This window comes from Taudactylus pleione, unplaced genomic scaffold (assembly GCF_031769625.1).
Source record: "Taudactylus pleione unplaced genomic scaffold, aTauple2 ptg000278l, whole genome shotgun sequence".
In the NCBI taxonomy this organism is placed as follows: domain Eukaryota; kingdom Metazoa; phylum Chordata; class Amphibia; order Anura; family Myobatrachidae; genus Taudactylus; species Taudactylus pleione.
The window spans coordinates 2,857,333-2,882,248 of NW_028284680.1; the positions used below are offsets into that span (position 1 = coordinate 2,857,333).

The 24,916-nt window shown below is 48.7% G+C and overlaps 1 protein-coding gene and 2 pseudogenes across 2 annotated transcripts in view; all 3 read right to left on the reverse strand.

Moving 5' to 3' along the window:
* The window catches only part of CDON (cell adhesion associated, oncogene regulated), a 220,354-nt gene that overhangs the window by 109,329 nt on the left and 86,109 nt on the right, over positions 1-24,916 (reverse strand). For both annotated transcript variants that reach the window (XM_088481767.1, XM_088481766.1), the window contains one exon: positions 23,568-23,627. The gene's annotated coding sequence lies outside the window, so the exon portion shown is untranslated. The remainder of the gene's footprint in view (positions 1-23,567; positions 23,628-24,916) is intronic.
* LOC148513483 (uncharacterized) lies at positions 173-7,824 on the reverse strand (annotated as a pseudogene).
* Positions 8,493-14,486, reverse strand: LOC148513484 (uncharacterized; annotated as a pseudogene).

The following is a 24,916-nucleotide window of genomic DNA, read 5'->3' on the forward strand; positions in this document are numbered from 1 at the left end:
TCCGCCGATATCTGACGGATCGTCCCGATAATTGTAGCTTGTATGGCCAGCAAAAGGAGGGTATTCCTATCTGTGCTTTTTGAGAATAGAGTGGTAACTATCCTGTTATTTTGAAGAGAAATATTGACATCTAACAATTGGATATTATCGTGGCTGATGTTATAGGTAAGTTTCACAACACTTGAAGCCTGATTGTGTAGGTCCAATACAGCTCATAAATCTTCTTCCGTACCCTGCCAGAAGATGAGCAAATCGTCTATGTACCTATAGTACAGGATAACATCCTTCAGTAGTCTACCCTCATTAAATAGAAGACCATGGCCCTCATTCAGAGCCGTTCGCTATTTGCGGTCGTTCGTTTAAAAACAAGGGGTGGCTATTCAAATGATCCGTACGCACATTGCTGTCTGTTCACACCTCTAAGTCTGAACGAGCGTGCAAAACATACGCTCGTTTATTTCTTAAAAACGCCCCCTGGCCGCTCGCATCCTACGTCATGTCCGCTATTTATTAGATTAATCGAGTACATCGACCAGCGTATGAACTGCTCGCTATTCTTGTGGTTGGTGTTTGCTACCACAAATTTGCGTGCAGTTCTGGCTATAAAATAACCCAGTGACGTGGTCAATGACGCTGCTGTTTTAAATATACACACCCATAAAACGCCCGTTTTGACCTTTAAGCACGCCTGCGTTCAGATCTCCACTCCCCATTTTCAAGCACCTTCCCCTGTTACCACCCACATACGCCTCATTCTGTCACTCAAAATAGCAGGCACTCGCTATATAGCGTACAAAGGATTTTCGGCCGCACTGACTGGTTCGCGCATGCGTACTAAAACGCGTACGCATGCGCAGATGTGCTAACATCGCTCGGAACGAGCGTACTGCCGCTAACGAGCGGCTCTGAATGAGGGCCCATGTTCCACACTGTGCATGAAAGCATTGGCGTACGATGGGGCCACATTGGACTCCATCTCCCTGCAGGTAATATTTACCATAGTAGAAGAAATAGTTCCTCTCCAGTGTATATATATAGGAGTGCTTGGGCCTGTGGTCACATGAATAGGATAGGTTACATAGCAGTCTATGCCCAGGGCACACAGTGACATTGGTGTGAGTGGTGGATGAATAGGAGAGGTTACATAGCAGTCTGTGCACAGGGCACACAGTGACATTGGTGTGAGAGGTGGGTGAATAGGATGGGTTACATAGCAGTCTATGCACAGGGCACACAGTGACATAGGTGTGAGTGGTGGGTGAATAGGAGAGGTTACATAGCAGTCTGTGCACAGGGCACACAGTGACATAGGTGTGAGTGGTGGATGAATAGGAGAGGTTACATAGCAGTCTGTGCACAGGGCACACAGTGACATTGGTGTGAGTGGTGGGTGAATAGGAGAAGTTACATAGCAGTCTGTGCACAGGGCACACAGTGACATTGGTGTGAGTGGTGGGTGAATAGGAGAGGTTACATAGCAGTCTGTGCACAGGGCACACAGTGACATTGGTGTGAGTGGTGGGTGAATAGGAGAGGTTACATAGCAGTCTGTGCACAGGGCACACAGTGACATAGGTGTGAGTGGTGGGTGAATAGGAGAGGTTACATAGCAGTCTGTGCACAGGGCACACAGTGAAATTGGTGTGAGTGGTGGGTGAATAGGAGAGGTTACATAGCAGTATGTGCACAGGGCACACAGTGACATTGGTGTGGGAGGTGGGTGAATAGGATAGGTTACATAGCAGTCTGTGCACAGGGCACACAGTGACATTGGTGTGAGAGGTGGGTGAATAGTATAGGTTACATAGTAGTCTGTGCACAGGGCACACAGTGACATTGGTGTGGGAGGTGGGTGAATAGGATAGGTTACATAGCAGTCTGTGCACAGGGCACACAGTGACATTGGTGTGAGAGGTGGGTGAATAGTATAGGTTACATAGTAGTCTGTGCACAGGGCACACAGTGACATTGGTGTGAGAGGTGGGTGAATAGGATAGGTTACATAGCAGTCTGTGCACAGGGCACACAGTGACATTGGTGTGAGTGGTGGGTGAATAGGAGAGATTACATAGCAGCCTGTGCACAGGGCACACAGTGACATTGGTGTGAGTGGTGGGTGAATAGGAGAGGTTACATAGCAGTCTGTGCACAGGGCACACAGTGACATTGGTGTGAGTGGTGGGTGAATAGGAGAGGTTACATAGCAGTCTGTGCACAGGGCACACAGTGACATTGGTGTGAGTGGTGGGTGAATAGGATAGGGTACATAGCAGTCTGTGCACAGGGCACACAGTGACATTGGTGTGAGTGGTGGGTGAATAGGATAGGTTACATAGCAGTATGTGCACAGGGCACACAGTGACATAGGTGTGAGTGGTGGGTGAATAGGAGAGGTTACATAGCAGTCTGTGCACAGGGCACACAGTGACATAGGTGTGAGTGGTGGGTGAATAGGAGAGGTTACATAGCAGTCTGTGCACAGGGCACACAGTGACATAGGTGTGAGTGGTGGGTGAATAGGAGGTTACATAGCAGTATGTGCACAGGGCACAGGGTGACATTGGTGTGACTGGTAGGTGAATAGGAGAGGTTACATAGCAGTCTGTGCACAGGGCACACAGAGACATTGGTGTGAGAGGTGGGTGAATAGAACAGGTTACATAGCAGTCTGTGCACAGGGCACACAGTGACATTGGTGTGAGAGGTGGGTGAATAGGAGAGGTTACATAGCAGTCTGTGCACAGGGCACACAGTGACATTGGTGTGAGAGGTGAGTGAATAGGAGAGGTTACATAGCAGTCTGTGCACAGGGCACACAGTGACATTGGTGTGAGAGGTGGGTGATTAGGATAGGTTACATAGCAGTCTGTGCACAGGGCACACAGTGACATTGGTGTGAGTGGTGGGTGAATAGGAGAGGTTACATAGCAGCCTGTGCACAGGGCACACAGTGACATTGGTGTGAGTGGTGGGTGAATAGAACAGGTTACATAGCAGTCTGTGCACAGGGCACACAGTGACATTGGTGTGAGAGGTGGGTGAATAGGAGAGGTTACATAGCAGTTTGTGCACAGGGCACACAGTGACATTGGTGTGAGAGGTGGGTGAATAGGAGAGGTTACATAGCAGTCTGTGCACAGGGCACACAGTGACATTGGTATGAGAGGTGGGTGAATAGGAGAGATTACATAGCAGTCTGTGCACAGGGCACACAGTGACATTGGTATGAGAGGTGGGTGAATAGGAGAGGTTACATAGCAGTCTGTGCACAGGGCACACAGTGACATTGGTGTGAAAGGTGGGTGAATAGGAGAGGTTACATAGCAGTCTGTGCACAGGGCACACAGTGACATTGGTGTGAGAGGTGGGTGATTAGGATAGGTTACATAGCAGTCTGTGCACAGGGCACACAGTGACATTGGTGTGAGTGGTGGGTGAATAGGAGAGGTTACATAGCAGCCTGTGCACAGGGCACACAGTGACATTGGTGTGAGTGGTGGGTGAATAGAACAGGTTACATAGCAGTCTGTGCACAGGGCACACAGTGACATTGGTGTGAGAGGTGGGTGAATAGGAGAGGTTACATAGCAGTTTGTGCACAGGGCACACAGTGACATTGGTGTGAGAGGTGGGTGAATAGGAGAGGTTACATAGCAGTCTGTGCACAGGGCACACAGTGACATTGGTATGAGAGGTGGGTGAATAGGAGAGGTTACATAGCAGTCTGTGCACAGGGCACACAGTGACATTGGTGTGAAAGGTGGGTGAATAGGAGAGGTTACATAGCAGTCTGTGCACAGGGCACACAGTGACATTGGTGTGAAAGGTGGGTGAATAGGAGAGGTTTCTATATATATTTGGACACTGACACCATTTTTGTTATTTTAGCTGAAGTTACATAGTTATATATATACAGGTTGAGTCTCCCGTATCCAAAATGCTTGGGACCAGGGGTATTTTGGATAACGGAATATTTGCATACCATAATGATATATCTTGGGAATGGGACCCGTATATACACACAGAAAGCATTTATGTGTTATTTACACCTTATACACACAGCCTGCAGGTCATTTTATACAATATTTTTTAAAATTTGTGTCGTAGACAAAGTTTGTGTAGATTGAACTATCAAAAATCAAAGGTTTCATTATCTCAGCCATGACAAAATTATTCCGTATTTCAGAATATTTGGATATGGGAGACTCATATGGCTTTAAAGTGCAGACTATCAGGTTTAGGGGTCAGTCCAATTAGCCGCTATGTACTCACGGGTACGAGTCATAGCGGCAACAGCCACATATTACAGTGGCCGAAACTCGCTCAAAAGTGCTCGCAGCCCCATACGCCTGCGAGCAAAATTAGTTAGAATGAGGACCTGATTCAGCAGTACATGCAAGTGCACTTCTGATCGCAGATTCCTGATTATCGGGAATCTGCACGTGCGCAGGACACATTCTGCGAGTGTGCAGAATGGGTTCTGCGTAGTCGCAAGCAGACCCTTGAATGGCTCAGCCTGATTGACAGGCAGAGGCAATTAAGGGGCGGTGCGTCGATGGGCGGCGTTCCCGGAAACGGGGGCGCGATTGCCCCATTTTCCGGGAGTGGCCAGCCCAGGATGTGTGATTAGTGTGAGTAGTGTAGGTGAGAGGGTGTAGCAGTGTGAGTAGGGTAGGTGTGAGGGTGTACCAGTGTGAGCAGTGTAGGTGTGAGGGTGTAGCAGTGTGAGTAGTGTAGGTGTGAGGGTGTAGCAGTGTGAGTAGTGTAGGTGTGAGGGTGTAGCAGTGTGAGTAGTGTAGGTGTGAGGGTGTACCAGTGTGAGCAGTGTAGGTGTGAGGGTGTAGCAGTGTGAGTAGTGTAGGTGTGAGGGTGTACCAGTGTGAGTAGTGTAGGTGTGAGGGTGTAGGAGTGTGATTAGTATAGGTGGGAGTAGAGTAGGTGTGAGAGAGTACCAGTGTGAGTAGTGTAGGTGTGAGAGTGTACCAGTGTGAGTAGTGTAGGTGGGAGTAGGGTAGGTGTGAGAGTGTACCAGTGTGAGTAGTGTAGGTGTGAGGGTGTAGCAGTGTGAGTAGTGTAGGTGTGAGAGTGTACCAGTGTGAGTAGTGTAGGTGTGAGGGTGTACCAGTGTGAATAGTGTAGGTGTGAGGGTGTAGCAGTGTGAGTAGTGTAGGTGTGAGGGTGTACCAGTGTGAGTAGTATAGGTGTGAGGATGTACCAGTGTGACTAGTATAGGTGTGAGGGTGTACCAGTGTGAGTAATATAGGTGTGAGGGTGTACCAGTGTGAACAGTGTAGGTGTGAGGGTGTACCAGTGTGAGTATTATAGGTGTGAGGGTGTACCAGTGTGAATAGTGTAGGCGTGAGGGTGTAGTAGTTTGAGAAGTGTAGGTGTGAGGGTGTAGGAGAGTGAGTAGTATTGGTGTGAGAGTGTACCAGTGTGAGTAGTATAGGTGTGAGGGTGTACCAGTGTGAATAGTGTAGGTGTGAGGGTGTAGCAGTGTGAGTAGTGTAGGTGTGAGGGTGTAGCAGTGTGAGTAGTATTGGTGTGAGAGTGTACCAGTGTGAGTAGTATAGGTGTGAGGGTGTAGTAGTGTGAATAGTGTAGGTGTGAGGGTGTAGCAGTGTGAATAGTGTAGGTTTGAGGGTGTAGCAGTGTGAATAGTGTAGGTGTGAGGGTGTAGCAGTGTGAGTAGCGTAGGTGGGAGGGTGTAGCAGTGTGAGTAGTGTAGGTGGGAGGGTGTACCAGTGTGAGTAGTGTAGGTGGGAGAATGTAGCAGTGTGAATAGTCTAGGTGTGAGGGAGTAGCAGTGTGAATAGTGTAGGTGTGAGGGTGTAGCAGTGTGAGTAGTGTAGGTGGGAGGGTGTAACAGTGGGAGGGTGTACAAGTGAGAGTAGTGTAGGTGGGAGGGTGTACAAGTGTGAGCAGTGTAGGTGGGAGGGTGTACAAGTGTGAGTAGGGTAGGTGTGAGGGTGTACCAGTGAGAGTAGTGTAGGTGGGAGGGTGTACCAGTGTGAGTAGGGTAGGTGTGAGGGTGTACCAGTGTGAGTAGTGTAGTTGGGATGGTTTACCAGTGTGAGTAGTGTAGGTGGGAGGGTGTACCAGTGAGAGTAGTGTAAGTGGGAGGGTGTACCAGTGTGAGCAGTGTAGGTGGGAGGGTGTACCAGTGTGAGTAGGGTAGGTGTGAGGGTGTACCAGTGAGAGTAGTGTAGGTGGGAGGGTGTACCAGTGTGAGTAGTGTCGGTGGGAGGGTGTAGCAGTGTGAGTAGTATAGGTGGGAGGGTGTAACAGTGAGAGGGTGTACAAGTGAGAGTAGTGTAGGTGGGAGGGTGTACCAGTGTGAGCAGTGTAGGTGGGAGGGTGTACCAGTGTGAGTAGGGTAGGTGTGAGGGTGTACCAGTGAGAGTAGTGTAGGTGGGAGGGTGTACCAGTGTGAGTAGTGTAGGTGTGAGGGTGTACCAGTGTGAGTAGTGCAGGTGTGAGGGTGTACCAGTGTGAGTAGTGTAGGTGTGAGGGTGTACCAGTGTGAGTAGTGTAAGTGTGATGGTGTACCAGTGTCAGTAGTGTAGGTGTGATAGTGTACCAGTGTCAGTAGTGTAGGTGTGATAGTGCACCAGTGTGAGTAGTGTAGGTGTGATAGTGCACCAATGTGAGTAGTGTAGGTGGGAGGGTGTACCAGTGTCAGTAGTGTAGGTGTGAGGGTGAACCAGTGTGAGTAGTGTAGGTGGGAGGGTGTACCAGTGTGAGTAGTGTAGCTGTGAGGGTGTACCAGTGTGAGTAGTGTAGGTGTGAGGGTGTACCAGTGTGAATAGTGTAGGTGTGAGGGTGTAGCAGTGTGAGTAGTGCAGTTGTGAGGGTGTACCAGTGTGAGTAGTATAAGTGTTAGGGTGTACCAGTGTGAGTAGTGTAGGTGTGATAGTGTACCAGTGTGAGTAGTGTAGGTGTGATAGTGTACCAGTGTGAGTAGTGTAGGTGGGAGGGTGTACCAGTGTCAGTAGTGTAGGTGTGAGGGTGTACCAGTGTGAGTAGTGTAGGTGTGATAGTGTACCAGTGTGAGTAGTGTAGGTGGGAGGGTGTACCAGTTTCAGTAGTGTAGGTGTGAGGGTGAACCAGTGTGAGTAGTGTAGGTGGGAGGGTGTACCAGTGTGAGTAGTGTAGGTGGGAGGGTGTACCAGTGTGAGTAGGGTAGGTGTGAGGGTGTAACAGTGTGAGTAGTGTAGTTGGGATGGTTTACCAGTGTGAGTAGTGTAGGTGTGAGGGTGTACCAGTGAGAGTAGTGTAGGTGGGAGGGTGTACCAGTGTGAGTAGGGTAGGTGTGAGGGTGTAGCAGTGTGAGTAGTGTAGGTGGGAGTAGGGTAGGTTTGAGAGTGTACCAGTGTGAGTAGTGTAGGTGGGAGGGTGTAACAGTGTGAGTAGTGTAGGTGTGAGGGTGTACCAGTGTGAGTAGTGTAGGTGGGAGGGTGTACCAGTGTGATTAGTGTAGTTGGGATGGTGTACCAGTGTGAGTAGTGTAGGTGGGAGGGTGTAGCAGTGTGAGTAGTGTAAGTGTGAGAGTGTACCAGTGTGAGTAGTGTAGGTGGGAGGGTTTAGTAGTGTGAGTAGTGTAGGTGTGAGTAGGGTAGGTGTGAGGGTGTACCAGTGTGAGTAGTGTAGGTGTAAAGGTGTACCAGTGTGAGTAGTGTAGGTGTGAGGGTGTAGGAGTGTGATTAGTATAGGTGGGAGTAGAGTAGGTTCGAGAGAGTACCAGTGTGAGTAGTGTAGGTGTGAGAGTGTACCAGTGTGAGTAGTGTAGGTGGGAGTAGGGTAGGTGTGAGAGTGTACCAGTGTGAGTAGTGTAGGTGAGAAGGTGTACCAGTGTGAGTAGTGTAGGTGTGATTGTGTAGGAGTGTGATTAGTATAGGTGTGAGAGTGTACCAGTGTGAGTAGTGTAGGTGTGAGAGTGTACCAGTGTGAGTAGTATAGGTGTGAGGGTGTAGCAGTGTGAGTAGTATAGGTGTGAAGGTGTACCAGTGTGAATAGTGTAGGTGTGAGGGTGTACCAGTGTGAGTAGTATAGGTGTGAGGGTGTACCAGTGTGAGTAGTCTAGGTGAGAAGGTGTACCAGTGTGAGTAGTGTAGGTGTGATTGTGTAGGAGTGTGATTAGTATAGGTGGGAGTAGAGTAGGTGTGAGAGTGTACCAGTGTGAGTAGTGAAGGTGTGAGAGTGTACCAGTGTGAGTAGTATAGGTGTGAGGGTGTAGCAGTGTGAGTAGTATAGGTGTGAAGGTGTACCAGTGTGAATAGTGTAGGTGTGAGGGTGTACCAGTGTGAGTAGTATAGGTGTGAGGGTGTACCAGTGTGAGTAGTGTAGGTGTGAGGGTGTAGCAGTGTGAGTAGTGTAGGTGTGAGAGTGTACCAGTGTGAGTAGTGTAGGTGTGAGGGTGTACCAGTGTGAATAGTGTAGGTGTGAGGGTGTAGCAGTGTGAGTAGTGTAGGTGGGAGGGTGTACCAGTGTGATTAGTGTAGTTGGGATGGTGTACCAGTGTGAGTAGTGTAGGTGGGAGGGTGTAGCAGTGTGAGTAGTGTAGGTGTGAGAGTGTACCAGTGTGAGTAGTGTAGGTGGGAGGGTTTAGTAGTGTGAGTAGTGTAGGTGTGAGTAGGGTAGGTGTGAGGGTGTACCAGTGTGAGTAGTGTAGGTGTAAAGGTGTACCAGTGTGAGTAGTGTAGGTGTGAGGGTGTAGGAGTGTGATTAGTATAGGTGGGAGTAGAGTAGGTGTGAGAGAGTACCAGTGTGAGTAGTGTAGGTGTGAGAGTGTACCAGTGTGAGTAGTGTAGGTGGGAGTAGGGTAGGTGTGAGAGTGTACCAGTGTGAGTAGTGTAGGTGGGAGGGTGTACCAGTGTGAGTAGTGTAGGTGAGAAGGTGTACCAGTGTGAGTAGTGTAGGTGTGATTGTGTAGGAGTGTGATTAGTATAGGTGGGAGTAGAGTAGGTGTGAGAGTGTACCAGTGTGAGTAGTGTAGGTGTGAGAGTGTACCAGTGTGAGTAGTATAGGTGTGAGGGTGTAGCAGTGTGAGTAGTATAGGTGTGAAGGTGTACCAGTGTGAATAGTGTAGGTGTGAGGGTGTACCAGTGTGAGTAGTATAGGTGTGAGGGTGTACCAGTGTGAGTAGTGTAGGTGAGAAGGTGTACCAGTGTGAGTAGTGTAGGTGTGATTGTGTAGGAGTGTGATTAGTATAGGTGGGAGTAGAGTAGGTGTGAGAGTGTACCAGTGTGAGTAGTGTAGGTGTGAGAGTGTACCAGTGTGAGTAGTGTAGGTGTGAGGGTGTAGTAGTGTGAGTAGTATAGGTGTGAAGGTGTACCAGTGTGAGTAGTGTAGGTGTGAGGGTGTACCAGTGCGAGTAGTATAGGTGTGAGGGTGTACCAGTGTGAGTAGTGTAGGTGTGAGGGTGTAGCAGTGTGAGTAGTGTAGGTGTGAGAGTGTACCAGTGTGAGTAGTGTAGGTGTGAGGGTGTACCAGTGTGAATAGTGTAGGTCTGAGGGTGTAGCAGTGTGAGTAGTGTAGGTGTGAGGGTGTACCAGTGTGAGTAGTGTAGGTGTGAGGGTGTAGCAGTGTGAGTAGTGTAGGTGTGAGAGTGTACCAGTGTGAGTAGTATAGGTGTGAGGGTGTACCAGAGTGAATAGTGTAGGTGTGAGGGTGTACCAGTGTGAGTAGTGTAGGTGTGAGGGTGTACCAGTGTGAGTAGTGTAGGTGTGAGGGTGTAGCAGTGTGAGTAGTGTAGGTGTGAGAGTGTACCAGTGTGAGTAGTGTAGGTGTGAGGGTGTACCAGTGTGAATAGTGTAGGTGTGAGGGTGTAGCAGTGTGAGTAGTGTAGGTGTGAGGGTGTACCAGTGTGAGTAGTGTAGGTGTGAGGGTGTACCAGTGTGACTAGTGTAGGTGTGAGGGTGTAGCAGTGTGAGTAGTGTAGGTGTGAGAGTGTACCAGTGTGAGTAGTATAGGTGTGAGGGTGTACCAGTGTGAATAGTGTAGGTGTGAGGGTGTACCAGTGTGAGTATTGTAGGTGTGAGGGTGTACCAGTGTGAATAGTGTAGGTGTGAGGGTGTAGTAGTGGGTGTAGTGTAGGTGTGAGGGTGTAGGAGTGTGAGTAGTATTGGTGTGAGAGTGTACCAGTGTGAGTAGTATAGGTGTGAGGGTGTACCAGTGTGAATAGTGTAGGTGTGAGGGTGTAGCAGTGTGAGTAGTGTAGGTGTGAGGGTGTAGCAGTGTGAGTAGTATTGGTGTGAGAGTGTACCAGTGTGAGTAGTACAGGTGTGAGGGTGTAGTAGTGTGAATAGTGTAGATGTGAGGGTGTAGCAGTGTGAATAGTGTAGGTGTGACGGTGTAGTAGTGTGAGTTGTGTAGGTGTGAGGTTGTAGCAGTGTGAGTAGTGTGAATAGTGTAGTTGTGAGGGTGTAGTAGTGTGAGTTGTGTAGGTGTGAGGTTGTAGCAGTGTGAGTAGTGTGAATAGTGTAGTTGTGAGGGTGTAGCAGTGTTTATAGTGTAGGTGTGAGGGTGAAGCAGTGTGAGTAGTGTAGGTGTGAGAGTGTACCAGTGTGAGTAGTATAGGTGTGAGGGTGTACCAGTGTGAATAGTGTAGGTGTGAGGGTGTACCAGTGTGAATAGTGTAGGTGTGAGGGTGTAGCAGTGTGAGTAGTGTAGGTGTGAGGGTGTACCAGTGTGAGTAGAGTAGGTGTGAGGGTGTACCAGTGTGACTAGTGTAGGTGTGAGGGTGTAGCAGTGTGAGTAGTGTAGGTGTGAGAGTGTACCAGTGTGAGTAGTATAGGTGTAAGGGTGTACCAGTGTGAATAGTGTAGGTGTGAGGGTGTACCAGTGTGAGTATTGTAGGTTTGAGGGTGTACCAGTGTGAATAGTGTAGGTGTGAGGGTGTAGTAGTGTAGGTGTGAGGGTGTAGGAGTGTGAGTAGTATTGGTGTGAGAGTGTACCAGTGTGAGTAGTATAGGTGTGAGGGTGTACCAGTGTGAATAGTGTAGGTGTGAGGGTGTAGCAATGTGAATAGTGTAGGTGTGAGGGTGTAGTAGTGTGAGTAGTGTAGGTGTGAGGGTGTAGCAGTGTGAGTAGTGTGAATAGCGTAGGTGTGAGGGTGTAGCAGTGTTTATAGTGTAGGTGTGAGGGTGTAGCAGTGTGAATAGCGTAGGTGTGAGGGTGTAGCAGTGTGAGTAGCGTATTTGGGAGGGTGTAGGAGTGTGAGTAGTGTAGGTGGGAGGGTGTATCAGTGTGAGTAGTGTAGGTGGGAGAATGTAGCAGTGTGAATAGTCTAGGTGTGAGGGTGTAGCAGTGTGAATAGTGTAGGTGGGAGGGTGTACTAGTGTGAGTAGTGTAGGTGGGAGGGTGTTCCAGTGTGAGTAGTGTAGGTGTGAGGGTGTAGCAGTGTGAATAGTCTAGGTGTGAGGGTGTAGCAGTGTGAATAGTGTAGGTGGGAGGGTGTACTAGTGTGAGTAGTGTAGGTGGGAGGGTGTTCCAGTGTGAGTAGTGTAGGTGTGAGGGTGTAGCAGTGTGAATAGTGTAGGTGTGAGGGTGTAGTAGTGTGAGTAGTGTAAGTGTGAGGGTGTAGTAGTGTGAGTAGTGTAGGTGGGAGGGTGTACCAGTATGAATAGTGTAGGTGTGAGGGTGTACCAGTGTGAGTAGTGTAGGTGGGAGGGTGTAGCAGTGTGAGTAGTATAGGTGGGAGGGTGTAGCAGTGTGAGGGTGTACCAGTGTGAGTAGTGTCGGTGGGAGGGTGTAGCAGTGTGAGTAGTATAGGTGGGAGGGTGTAACAGTGTGAGGGTGTACAAGTGAGAGTAGTGTAGGTGGGAGGGTGTACCAGTGTGAGCAGTGTAGGTGGGAGGGTGTACCAGTGTGAGTAGGGTAGGTGTGAGGGTGTACCAGTGTGAGCAGTGTAGGTGGGAGGGTGTACCAGTGTGAGTGGGGTAGGTGTGAAGGTGTACCAGTGAGAGTAGTGTAGGTGGGAGGGTGTACCAGTGTGAGTAGGGTAGGTGTGAGGGTGTACCAGTGAGAGTAGGGTAGGTGTGAGGGTGTACCAGTGTGAATAGTGTAGGTGTGAGGGTGTAGCAGTGTGAGTAGTGCAGTTGTGAGGGTGTACCAGTGTGAGTAGTATAGGTGTGAGGGTGTACCAGTGTGAGTAGTGTAGGTGTGATAGTGTACCAGTGTGAGTAGTGTAGGTGTGATAGTGTACCAGTGTGAGTAGTGTAGGTGGGAGGGTGTACCAATGTCAGTAGTGTAGGTGTGAGGGTGTACCAGTGTGAGTAGTGTAGGTGTGATAGTGTACCAGTGTGAGTAGTGTAGGTGGGAGGGTGTACCAGTGTCAGTAGCGTAGGTGTGAGGGTGAACCAGTGTGAGTAGCGTAGGTGGGAGGGTGTACCAGTGTGAGTAGTGTAGGTCGGAGGGTGTACCAGTGTGAGTAGGGTAGGTGTGAGGGTGTACCAGTGTGAGTAGGGTAGTTGTGAGGGTGTAGCAGTGTGAGTAGTGTAGGTGGGAGTAGGGTAGGTTTGAGAGTGTACCAGTGTGAGTAGTGTAGGTGGGAGGGTGTAACAGTGTGAGTAGTGTAGGTGGGAGGGTGTACCAGTGTGAGTAGTGTAGGTGGGAGGGTGTGCCAGTGTGATTAGTGTAGTTGGGAGGGTGTACCAGTGTGAGTAGTGTAGGTGGGAGGGTGTACCAGTGTGAGTAGTGTAGGTGGGAGGGTGTACCAGTGTGAGTAGGGTAGGTGTGAGGGTGTAGTAGTGTGAGTAGTGTAGGTGAGAGGAGGGTAGGTGTGAGAGTGTACCAGTGTGAGTAGCATAGGTGGGAGGGTGTACCAGTGTGAGTAGGGTAGGTGTGAGGGTGTACCAGTGTGAGTAGTGTAGGTGTGAAGGTGTACCAGTGTGAGTAGTGTAGGTGTGAGTGTGTATGAGTGTGATTAGTATAGGTGGGAGTAGTGTAGGTGTGAGAGTGTACCAGTGTGAGTAGTGTAGGTGGGAGTAGGGTAGGTGTGAGAGTGTACCAGTGTGAGTAGTGTAGGTGGGAGGGTGTACCAGTGTGAGTAGTGTAGGTGTGAGAGTGTACCAGTGTGAGTAGTATAGGTGTGAGGGTATACCAGTGTGAATAGTGTAGGTGTGAGGGTGTAGCAGTGTGAGTAGTGTAGGTGTGAGGGTGTACCAGTGTGAGTAGTGTAGGTGTGAGAGTGTACCAGTGTGAGTAGTGTAGGTGTAAGGGTGTAGCAGTGTGAGTAGTGTAGGTGTGAGAGTGTACCAGTGTGAGTAGTATAGGTGTGATGGTGTACCAGTGTGAATAGTGTAGGTGTGAGGGTGTACCAGTGTGAGTAGTATAGGTGTGAGGGTGTACCAGTGTGAGTAGTGTAGGTGTGAGGGTGTAACAGTGTGAGTAGTGTAGGTGTGAGAGTGTACCAGTGTGAGTAGTGTAGGTGTGAGGGTGTACCAGTGTGAATAGTGTAGGTGTGAGGGTGTAGCAGTGTGAGTAGTGTAGGTGTGAGGGTGTACCAGTGTGAGTAGTGTAGGTGTGAGGGTGTACCAGTGTGACTAGTATAGGTGTGAGGGTGTAGTAGTGTGAGTAGTGTAGGTGTGAGAGTGTACCAGTGTGAGTAGTATAGGTGTGAGGGTGTACCAGTGTGAATAGTGTAGGTGTGAGGGTGTACCAGTGTGAGTAGTATAGGTGTGAGGGTGTACCAGTGTGAATAGTGTAGGTGTGAGGGTGTAGTAGTGTGAGTAGTGTAGGTGTGAGGGTGTAGGAGTGTGAGTAGTAATGGTGTGAGAGTGTACCAGTGTGAGTAGTATAGGTGTGAGAGTGTACCAGTGTGAATAGTGTAGGTGTGAGGGTGTAGCAGTGTGAGTAGTGTAGGTGTGAGGGTGTAGCAGTGTGAGTAGTATTGGTGTGAGAGTGTACCAGTGTGAGTAGTGTAGGTGGGAGGGTGTAGGAGTGTGAGTAGTGTAGGTGGGAGGGTTTAGTAGTGTGAGTAGTGTAGGTGTGAGTAGGGTAGGTGTGAGGGTGTACCAGTGTGAGTAGTGTAGGTGAGAAGGTGTACCAGTGTGAGTAGTGTAGGTGTGATTGTGTAGGAGTGTGATTAGTATAGGTGTGAGTAGTGTAGGTGTGAGGGTGTACCAGTGTGAGTAGTGTAGGTGGGAGAATGTAGCGGTGTGAATAGTCTAGGTGTGAGGGTGTAGCAGTGTGAATAGTTAGGTGTGAGGGTGTAGCAGTGTGAGTAGTGTAGGTGGGAGGGTGTACCAGTGTGAGTAGTGTAGGTGGGAGGGTGTACCAGTGTGAGTAGTGTAGGTGTGAGGGTGTAGCAGTGTGAATAGTGTAGGTGTGAGGGTGTAGTAGTGTGAGTAGTGTAGGTGTGAGGGTGTAGTAGTGTGAGAAGTGTAAGTGTGAGGGTGTAGTAGTGTGAGTAGTGTAGGTGGGAGGGTGTACCAGTATGAATAGTGTAGGTGTGAGGGTGTAGAAGTGTGAGTAGTGTAGGTGGGAGGGTGTGAGGGTGTAGCAGTGTGAGTAGTGTAGGTGTGAGGGTGTAGCAGTGTGAGTAGTGTAGGTGTGAGGGTGTAGCAGTGTGAATAGTGTAGGTGTGAGGGTGTAGCAGTGTGAGTAGTGTAGGTGGGAGGGTGTACCAGTGTGAGTAGTGTAGGTGTGAGAGTGTACCAGTGTGAGTAGTATAGGTGTGAGGGTGTACCAGTGTGAATAGTGTAGGTGTGAGGGTATACCAGTGTGAGTAGTGTAGGTGTGAGGGTGTAGTAGTGTGAGTAGTGTAGGTGTGAGGGTGTAGTAGTGTGAGTAGTGTAGGTGTGAGGGTGTAGTAGTGTGAGTAGTGTAGGTGTGAGGGTGTAGCAGTGTGAATAGTGTAGGTGTGAGGGTGTAGTAGTGTGAGTAGTGTAGGTGTGAGGGTGTAGCAGTGTGAGTAGTGTAAGTGTGAGGGTGTAGTAGTGTGAGTAGTGTAGGTGGGAGGGTGTACCAGTGTGAATAGTGTAGGTGTGAGGGTGTACCAGTGTGAATAGTGTAGGTGTGAGGGTGTAGAAGTGTGAGTAGTGTAGGTGGGAGGGTGTAGCAGTGTGAGTATGCTATGTGTGAGGGTGTAGGAGTGTGAGTAGTGTAGGTGTGAGGGTGTAGCAGTGTGAGTAGTGTAGGTGTGAGGGTGTACCAGTGTGAGTAGTGTAGGTGGGAGGGTGTAGCAGTGTGAGTAGTGTAGGTGGGAGGGTGTACCAGTGTGAGTAGTGTAGGTGTGAGGGTGTAGTAGTGTGAGTAGTGTAGGTGTGAGGGTGTAGTAGTGTGAGTAGTGTAGGTGTGAGGGTGTAGCAGTGTGAATAGTGTAGGTGTGAGGGTGTAGTAGTGTGAGTAGTGTAGGTGTGAGGGTGTAGCAGTGTGAGTAGTGTAAGTGTGAGGGTGTAGTAGTGTGAGTAGTGTAGGTGGGAGGGTGTACCAGTGTGAATAGTGTAGGTGTGAGGGTGTACCAGTGTGAATAGTGTAGGTGTGAGGGTGTAGAAGTGTGAGTAGTGTAGGTGGGAGGGTGTAGCAGTGTGAGTATGCTATGTGTGAGGGTGTAGGAGTGTGAGTAGTGTAGGTGTGAGGGTGTAGCAGTGTGAGTAGTGTAGGTGTGAGGGTGTACCAGTGTGAGTAGTGTAGGTGGGAGGGTGTACCAGTGTGAGTAGTGTAGGTGGGAGGGTGTACCAGTGTGAGTAGTGTAGGTGTGAGGGTGTAGTAGTGTGAGTAGTGTAGGTGTGAGGGTGTAGCATTGTGAATAGTGTAGGTGTGAGGGTGTAGAAGTGTGAGTAGTGTAGGTGGGAGGGTGTAGCAGTGTGAGTATGCTATGTGTGAGGGTGTAGGAGTGTGAGTAGTGTAGGTGTGAGGGTGTAGCAGTGTGAGTAGTGTAGGTGTGAGGGTGTACCAGTGTGAGTAGTGTAGGTGGGAGGGTGTAGCAGTGTGAGTAGTGTAGGTGGGAGGGTGTACCAGTGTGAGTAGTGTAGGTGTGAGGGTGTAGTAGTGTGAGTAGTGTAGGTGTGAGGGTGTAGTAGTGTGAGTAGTGTAGGTGTGAGGGTGTAGCAGTGTGAATAGTGTAGGTGTGAGGGTGTAGTAGTGTGAGTAGTGTAGGTGTGAGGGTGTAGCAGTGTGAGTAGTGTAAGTGTGAGGGTGTAGTAGTGTGAGTAGTGTAGGTGGGAGGGTGTACCAGTGTGAATAGTGTAGGTGTGAGGGTGTACCAGTGTGAATAGTGTAGGTGTGAGGGTGTAGAAGTGTGAGTAGTGTAGGTGGGAGGGTGTAGCAGTGTGAGTATGCTATGTGTGAGGGTGTAGGAGTGTGAGTAGTGTAGGTGTGAGGGTGTAGCAGTGTGAGTAGTGTAGGTGTGAGGGTGTACCAGTGTGAGTAGTGTAGGTGGGAGGGTGTACCAGTGTGAGTAGTGTAGGTGGGAGGGTGTACCAGTGTGAGTAGTGTAGGTGTGAGGGTGTAGTAGTGTGAGTAGTGTAGGTGTGAGGGTGTAACATTGTGAATAGTGTAGGTGTGAGGGTGTAGTAGTGTGAGTGAGTAGTGTAGGTGTGAGGGTGTAGCAGTGTGAGTAGTGTAAGTGTGAGGGTGTAGTAGTGTGAGTAGTGTAGGTGGGAGGGTGTACCAGTGTGAATAGTGTAGGTGTGAGGGTGTACCAGTGTGAATAGTGTAGGTGTGAGGGTGTAGAAGTGTGAGTAGTGTAGGTGGGAGGGTGTAGCAGTGTGAGTAGTGTAGGTGTGAGGGTGTAGGAGTGTGAGTAGTGTAGGTGTGAGGGTGTACCAGTGTGAGTAGTGTAGGTGTGAGGGTGTACCAGTGTGACTAGTATAGGTGTGAGGGTGTACCAGTGTGAATAGTGTAGGTGTGATGGTGTACCAGTGTGAGTAGTGTAGTTGGGATGGTGTACCAGTGTGAATAGTGTAGGTGTGAGGGTGTAGCAGTGTGAGTAGTGTAGGTGTGAGGGTGTATTAGTGTGAGTAGTGTAGGTGTGAGGGTGTAGTAGTGTGAGTAGTGTAGGTGTGAGGGTGTAGCAGTGTGAATAGTGTAGGTGTGAGGGTGTAGTAGTGTGAGTAGTGTAGGTGTGAGGGTGTAGCAGTGTGAGTAGTGTAAGTGTGAGGGTGTAGTAGTGTGAGTAGTGTAGGTGGGAGGGTGTACCAGTGTGAATAGTGTAGGTGTGAGGGTGTACCAGTGTGAATAGTGTAGGTGTGAGGGTGTAGAAGTGTGAGTAGTGTAGGTGGGAGGGTGTAGCAGTGTGAGTATGCTATGTGTGAGGGTGTAGGAGTGTGAGTAGTGTAGGTGTGAGGGTGTAGCAGTGTGAGTAGTGTAGGTGTGAGGGTGTACCAGTGTGAGTAGTGTAGGTGGGAGGGTGTACCAGTGTGAGTAGTGTAGGTGGGAGGGTGTACCAGTGTGAGTAGTGTAGGTGTGAGGGTGTAGTAGTGTGAGTAGTGTAGGTGTGAGGGTGTAGCATTGTGAATAGTGTAGGTGTGAGGGTGTAGTAGTGTGAGTGAGTAGTGTAGGTGTGAGGGTGTAGCAGTGTGAGTAGTGTAAGTGTGAGGGTGTAGTAGTGTGAGTAGTGTAGGTGGGAGGGTGTACCAGTGTGAATAGTGTAGGTGTGAGGGTGTACCAGTGTGAATAGTGTAGGTGTGAGGGTGTAGAAGTGTGAGTAGTGTAGGTGGGAGGGTGTAGCAGTGTGAGTAGTGTAGGTGTGAGGGTGTAGGAGTGTGAGTAGTGTAGGTGTGAGGGTGTACCAGTGTGAGTAGTGTAGGTGTGAGGGTGTACCAGTGTGACTAGTATAGGTGTGAGGGTGTACCAGTGTGAATAGTGTAGGTGTGATGGTGTACCAGTGTGAGTAGTGTAGTTGGGATGGTGTACCAGTGTGAATAGTGTAGGTGTGAGGGTGTAGCAGTGTGAGTAGTGTAGGTGTGAGGGTGTATTAGTGTGAGTAGTGTAGGTGTGAGGGTGTAGGAGTGTGAGTAGTGTAGGTGTGAGGGTGTACCAGTGTTACAGCCCGGTTATGCCTGAGCAGTAGTCATAGGCGTGTGCAGGTGATGGCACAGGGGGTGCCACTTTGGCACATCCTCCTCCGCCGGGTCATGGACTACCCCGTCCCCTCCCTCCGGGACTTACACTGGCTGTACCGGTGAGTAGTCTATGTCCCGTTGGGAGGTGTGGACAGGGTTGTCCATGACCCAGCAGAGAGTGAAGTGTTGCAGAGGCACCCCCTTGCCGGCGTCTTCGCGCCTATGGCAGTAGTATCCAGTTATACGATATATATATGCGCACAATTGTATACTGCTCGCACTTGGCTGTGTCCAGCTCAGTAGCACGCACAGCCAGGAAGCACGCAAGATGCGTTACACAAATGGGCGTACGTTCACCTCAGCATTGTCCTCTGAATGTGAATGAGCCCCTATGCATGGAGAAGGCGCGTAGAAATGTACATGTGCCGCGAGGTCACACGTATGTACTTCTGCAAACCATGGGGATTAAAGTGGGCTTGATGTACTTTTATGGACACTTACAGTATGTTCTCTGTTAGATGGTTGCACATATTTACAACATGTATGTTCAATGTAGCCTTGTGTGTACATACAGCTGCATGACGAGGTGTGCACTCTGGATGACGTGTACCCGAGGATGGCGGTTCTCGCTTTCTCAGCGCAGGACACGGAGTGTGAGCACCAAACTGGGGGATTACTACACATTCAGCATCCTCACAACAATGGCAGCGAAGGGGATTATCACCCTGAGATTGGGGCTCCGCTAATGGCGGAGGAGCTGGTGTGTTACCAACCTCTGATTTACATGAGAAAAGGCAGCGCCCAGAGGAATTGCTGCTTAATTAAAGAGCAACCGTCACCCTAATTAGCATGATCATGTCCCTGGTACTTTGCAGGAGTGTAAATCACTTCCTCATTAGCTGCTGGCACCAGCGCAATAGACTATTTCACCTCCTTGCTGCTGGATGTGGTGGGTAATGGCCTGCAGAACATGTGGGAATAACACTCTGCAAATACGCGAAGGGCAATGCTCTGCAGAACATGTGGGAATAACACTCTGCAAATACGCGAAGGGCAATGCTCTGCAGAACATGTGGGAATAACACTCTGCAAATACGCGAAATGCAATGCTCTGCAGAACATGTGGGAATAACACTCTGCAAATACGCAAAGGGCAATGCTCTGCAGAACATGTGGGAATAACACTCTGCAAATACGCAAAGGGCAATGCTCTGCAGAACATGTGGGAATAACACTGCAAATACGCAAAGGGCAATGATCTGCAGAACATGTGGGAATAACACTCTGCAAATACGCGAAGGGCAATGCTCTGCAGAACATGTGGGAATAACACTCTGCAAATACGCAAATGGCAATGCTCTGCAGAATATGTGGGAATAACACTCTGCAAATACGCGAATGGCAATGCTCTGCAGAATATGTGGGAATAACACTGCAAATAAGCAAAGGGCAATGCTCTGCTAAATATGTGGGAATAACACACTGCAAATATGTGGGGGTGATGCTCTGAGCATACACAAAGGGCAATGCTCTGCGGAATATGTGGCAACAATGGTATGCAGGATATGTAGAAGTCAATGCTCTGCAATGATGTATTGACAATGCTCTGCAAATATGTAGGACAATGCTCTGCAGTAGAAGTGGAATGCAATGCTCTACAAATATAGAAATCCCGAAAACATGACCTGTTGGGGGTACTTGAGAACTGTAGTTGAGAACCACTGGTATAGAGCATTGCTCTCTCTATATATCTCTGCATGATATATAGAGAGGGCAATGCTCTATACCAGTGGTTCTCAACTACAGTTCTCAAGTACCCCCAACAGGTCATGTTTTCGGGATTTCTATCTGTGGAAACAAGTGGGACAATCATTGACCCAGCAAAATATATCAACTCTCCTGTGAATGATTAAAGAAATTCAGAAAACATGACCTGTTGAGGACTGGAGTTGAGAACCACTGCTCAATATACCTGGAGGACAATGCTATGCAGGACGCTCGGAGGGGAATGCAGCAGAAAATGTAGAGACAATAGAGTAGTTAATCTCTATGCCACCCACACTGTAGGGGATCCGGTCTAAAGATCTACAGTAAAAAGGTCGACAAGGTCTAGATAGACACCAGATGTTAGACAGTCGACAGGGACAAAAGGTTGACACACTAAAGGTCAACATGTGAGAAGGTCGACAGGGTCAAAGGGTCGACAAAAAAATTGGTCAACCCATTTTATGGGTTTTTTTAGGGTTAAGCACTTACCAGAGGTTTAGGGTTAGGCACTTACTCCGATGGCTAGGGTTAGGCACTTACCCCGACGGTTAGGATTAAGTACTTACCGGAGGTTTAGGGTTAGGCACTTACCGGAGGTTTAGGGTTAGGCACTTACCCCAACGGTTAGGGTTAGGCACTTACCCCGACGGTTAGGGTTAAGCACTTACCGGAGGTTTAGAGTTAGGCACTTACCCTGATGGCTAGAGTTAGGCACTTACCCCGATGGCTAGGGTTAGGCACTTAACCCGACGGTTAGAGTTAAGCACTTACCGGAGGTTTAGGGTTAGGCACTTACCCCAACGGTTAGGGTTAGGCACTCACCTGGTCAGTTAGTGTGCATACACACCTGCACGATATCGTCCCGATTTGACCGATTTAGCCAAAATGTAATGGCAAATCGGGCATATCATACAGTGTGTATGCCCGATTTGCGCGTACCCCCGGTCGCATGCGATATCATGCGATTGGCTGTGCTGCACAGTCAATCACACAATATCGCATGTGAGCCTGTACATGTTAATGAAGGACGGAACAGTGATTGTTCCGTCTTTCATTAAATCTTTCACGTGTGTATCGGTAATCATGCGATGTCCATGGTGAAGGCAAATCGCCCTGAACATCGGCACAATAGCTGGTCGTTTAGGTGTGTACCCAGCCTTAGGGTTAGGCATCAGGAGGGAGGATTAGGGTGAAGATTAGGTTTAGTAAAAAAAAAAAGTGTTGACCATTTTTGTGTCGACCATGTTCGTGACAACTTATTGACCCTGTTGACCATTTGTACCTGTCGACCTTTTTACACGCTGACCTTTAGTGTGTCAACCTTTTGTCCTATTGACTGTCTAACATCTGGGGGTAAATTTACTAAGAATCGAGTCTGGGAGAGTTTTTTTTCTTCAACTCGATTAGCTTAATCTAAACTCGGGTGATATGAAGCTCCTGAGACTCGCAAATTTACCAAGAAGTTAGCCATTTTGGGTCTGGTGCTGGTTTTAAATATAGTGGGGACCCTACGCAATTTTTTCACCCCTATATTTAAAACCAGGATGGCCCTGCCACCTGGTGTTGGTTTCCAAAATACGGTGGAAACCTAAACATTTTGTTCCCCGTAATTTTAGAAACCAGGACTGGCTGGCAAGCCTGGTGCTGGTTAGGCTTTTGGGTGGGACCCTATGTCATTTCTTTTCTGATATTTAAAAAAAAAATTTCTATTTACAGGCAGAAACATACATGGATCACAGTGATCTGTGTATGTTTCTGCCAAACTCGCAGATCACAGGCAGGTGTATTTTTTTCACGAGTTTTTACAGGAGAGTTTTCCCATCTCATGAGAGTTTAGAAACTCTCCGCTTGGTAAATTCCCGAATTCTATCTTCACCAGTGAAAAGGTTCTCGAGTTTTGCCGATGGTGAATTGAAGAGAGTTTGCTAACTCTCCAGTATTTTCCCGTAGCAAAGGAGATCTCTCTCCCGAGTTTGACATTAGTAATTTTGAGAGTGGGAAAAAATGCGCAAACTCTCCAGAGATAACAAACTCTCCCGAGCTCTCAGCTTAGTAAATTTACCCCCTGGTGTCTACCTTTTTACTGTAGATCGTTCAATCCGCACCTTACTGTAGTGCCCCCAGTTCATACAGTGCAACATTACAGTGTCCCCAGTTCAAATTATTCCTCATTATAGTGCTCCCCAGTTCATATTGTGCCACATTGCAAAGCCCAAATTCAGATTATTCCTCATTATAGTGCTCCCCAGTTTACATTGTGCCACATTCCAGTGACATCCAGTTCATATTATTCCTCATTATAGTGCTCCTCAGTTTATATTGTGCCACATTGCAAAGCCCCAGTTCAGATTATTCCTCATTATAGTGCTCCCCAGTTCATATTGTGCCACATTGCAGTGACATCCAGTTCATATTATTCCTCATTATAGTGCTCCCCAGTTCATATTGTGCTACACTGCAGTGACATCCAGTTCATATTATTCCTCATTATAGTGCTCCCCAGTTCATATTGTGCTACACTGCAGTGACATCCAGTTCATATTATTCCTCATTATAGTGCTCCCCAGTTCATACAGTGCAACATTACAGTGCCCCCAGTTCATATTATTCCTCATTATAGTGCTCCTCAGTTCATATTGTGCCACATTGCAAAGCCCCAGTTCATATTATTCCTCATTATAGTGCTCCCCAGTTCATATTGTGCTACACTGCAGTGACATCCAGTTCATATTATTCCTCATTATAGTGCTCCCCAGTTCATACAGTGCAACATTGCAGTGCCCCCAGTTCATATTATTCCTCATTATAGTGCTCCTCAGTTCATATTGTGCCACATTGCAGTGCCCCAGTTTATTTTTTTCTTCATTATAGTGCTCCCCAGTTCATATTGCGCCACATTGCAGTGACATCCAGTTCATATTATTCCTCATTATAGTGCTCCTCAGTTTATATTGTGCCACATTGCAAAGCCCCAGTTCAGATTATTCCTCATTATAGTGCTCCCCAGTTCATATTGTCCACATTGCAGTGCCCCCCGTTCATACATATTTGAGTCACATTATTATGAACACCTCATACATTTGACGTTGGCAGCGCATAGTCCATGAAGTACGTCACTTGCCGTGCCCTAAACCTAACCCTCCCACCCCACGGCTGTCCGCTCGCGGTGCCCGGCATCCCTTCGATCGGGATGCCGGGCGCCTGTCTCCCAGCGTCGGGGAAATGAATGACAGGCGTCTAGATATAGACGCCCGGCATTTCACCTTCGCCAGGATATGACAGTCGGGAAGCTGGCTGTCGGTATTAAGGCAGCCGGTTTCCTGATTGTATACTGTTGTTATACCTCAAGGAAAGTAATTTGTGTTGTGAGAGACGGGTGCTTGACTGTAAAATAACTCCGGGCTGTCCCTGTTTCCTCACCCGTCTCACTCCTGGTTCCCCAGATTATTTCTAGAATGGACTTTTGAATAGACCAGTTTGTACGGGATAGTTACTGCGGCCGTGGGGGGATTGTTTTCAGGATCCAGACCTGGGACTTAGGAGAAATTACTAATGGCCAGAAGTAAAAAACACCACAAATGTCATTATATAAGACTTTACACAAGACAGCGCAATAAATAATATCCGGTGCTCCCTCTTTATACCACCACTTCATGGGGCCATGTTAGATTACCTACTGGCGCAATCTAGATCCCGTTACGTGTCACCCTCAGTATAACGCCCGTGTAGGCCCATGGTGGTATAAAGGGATAACACTGTAGATCACTTGTATAAGAAAAGTTACCCACTTACCAGTTTGACGGGGACCCGATTGCAGCCGCGCTTCTCCTGTAGTCACATGTATAAGACTTCCTGTGAACAGAAAATAGGACACTGAAATCTTACAGTCCCTACAGGGGCTTATTATACAGGAATTGGCTGAAATTGTCTGTGAAAACGGAAAAAAAAAATAATGACTACATATGGGTTAGTTTAGGGATCACTGGGGCCCAGCGCACACAGCAAAATGTCAGAGAGGACGCTCTGGAACGTCCCATTGCTTCCTGGTTTACTGCTAAGCTTCAGAACAAATCAGGAAAATGCCGTCTTTGCGCGTCCAGTGGCGGTATTTATATAGCACAGAGTGTTAGCGGCGTGGGGGGAAAACATGGCAGCACACGGCGGTCTCTTGCCAGACAGCTTCTCATACGGAGTTTAGACTGGCTAGGTTAGGGTTATGTTTGAGGATTAGGATTGGGGCGATTATAAAAACTGTTAGGCTGAGAACTGGTGTTACGGGTAACGCCGTGATTAGATGACACATTCTGATGTAACATCTACTGGTCCTGATGCTTTTCACAATTCGCATTTAAATAGTTCTCAGGCCTACCCCACTCCTGCCTTGCCGCCCATCTTCTGCCCAATCCTCAACAGCGCTGGCCGACGCTGCCAATACTACACCGATTCACATTCAAATAGCTCACACTCCGCTTACAAAGCCCTCTCATCTGTACATTATTGCATTATGGTGCGTACACACCATATGTTATCGTTATCGTTCAGTCGTCCACTTTATCGTCCATTTTTAACACCAAAAAGATGAACGATGACGACGACGCGCGTTCCCGCGGGTCGTTCGTCATCATCGTTCATCGGGCTGACATGCAGGCCAACCTGACGATCTTGTCAGGTTGCTGCATGTCAGGGAATGGGGGAGAGAGCCCGGCGCGGAACGATATCGTTAATGATATCGTTCAGCGGCTGTGCTCAATGCATACATGCCTACTCTCCCGATTTGGTCGGGAGCCTCCCGAAAATCGTGTGCCACTCCCGACCTCCCGGAAAAGTAAGCAGGCCTCCCGGCCCCCCCGCAATACCACCCGAAACACCCGCAGATGGTGGGCTGATGACGCGATTCTCACTGAATCGCGTCATCATGACCCCGCCCCCTGCTCCACAATGCCAGAAATCTCGGCATTGTGTAGCGGGGGCGGGGCCAAAATGATGTGAATGTGAGGCTCCACCCATAACTCCGCCCCAAACGCCATGTGCCGTCCTGGTCACGCCCCCTTTTGCCGGCCCCGCCCCCCTGTAAGCTGACCTGGCTGCCTCCCTCCCGGAAAAGGCCAAAAGGATATCGGCAAGTATGGCTCAATGTCATG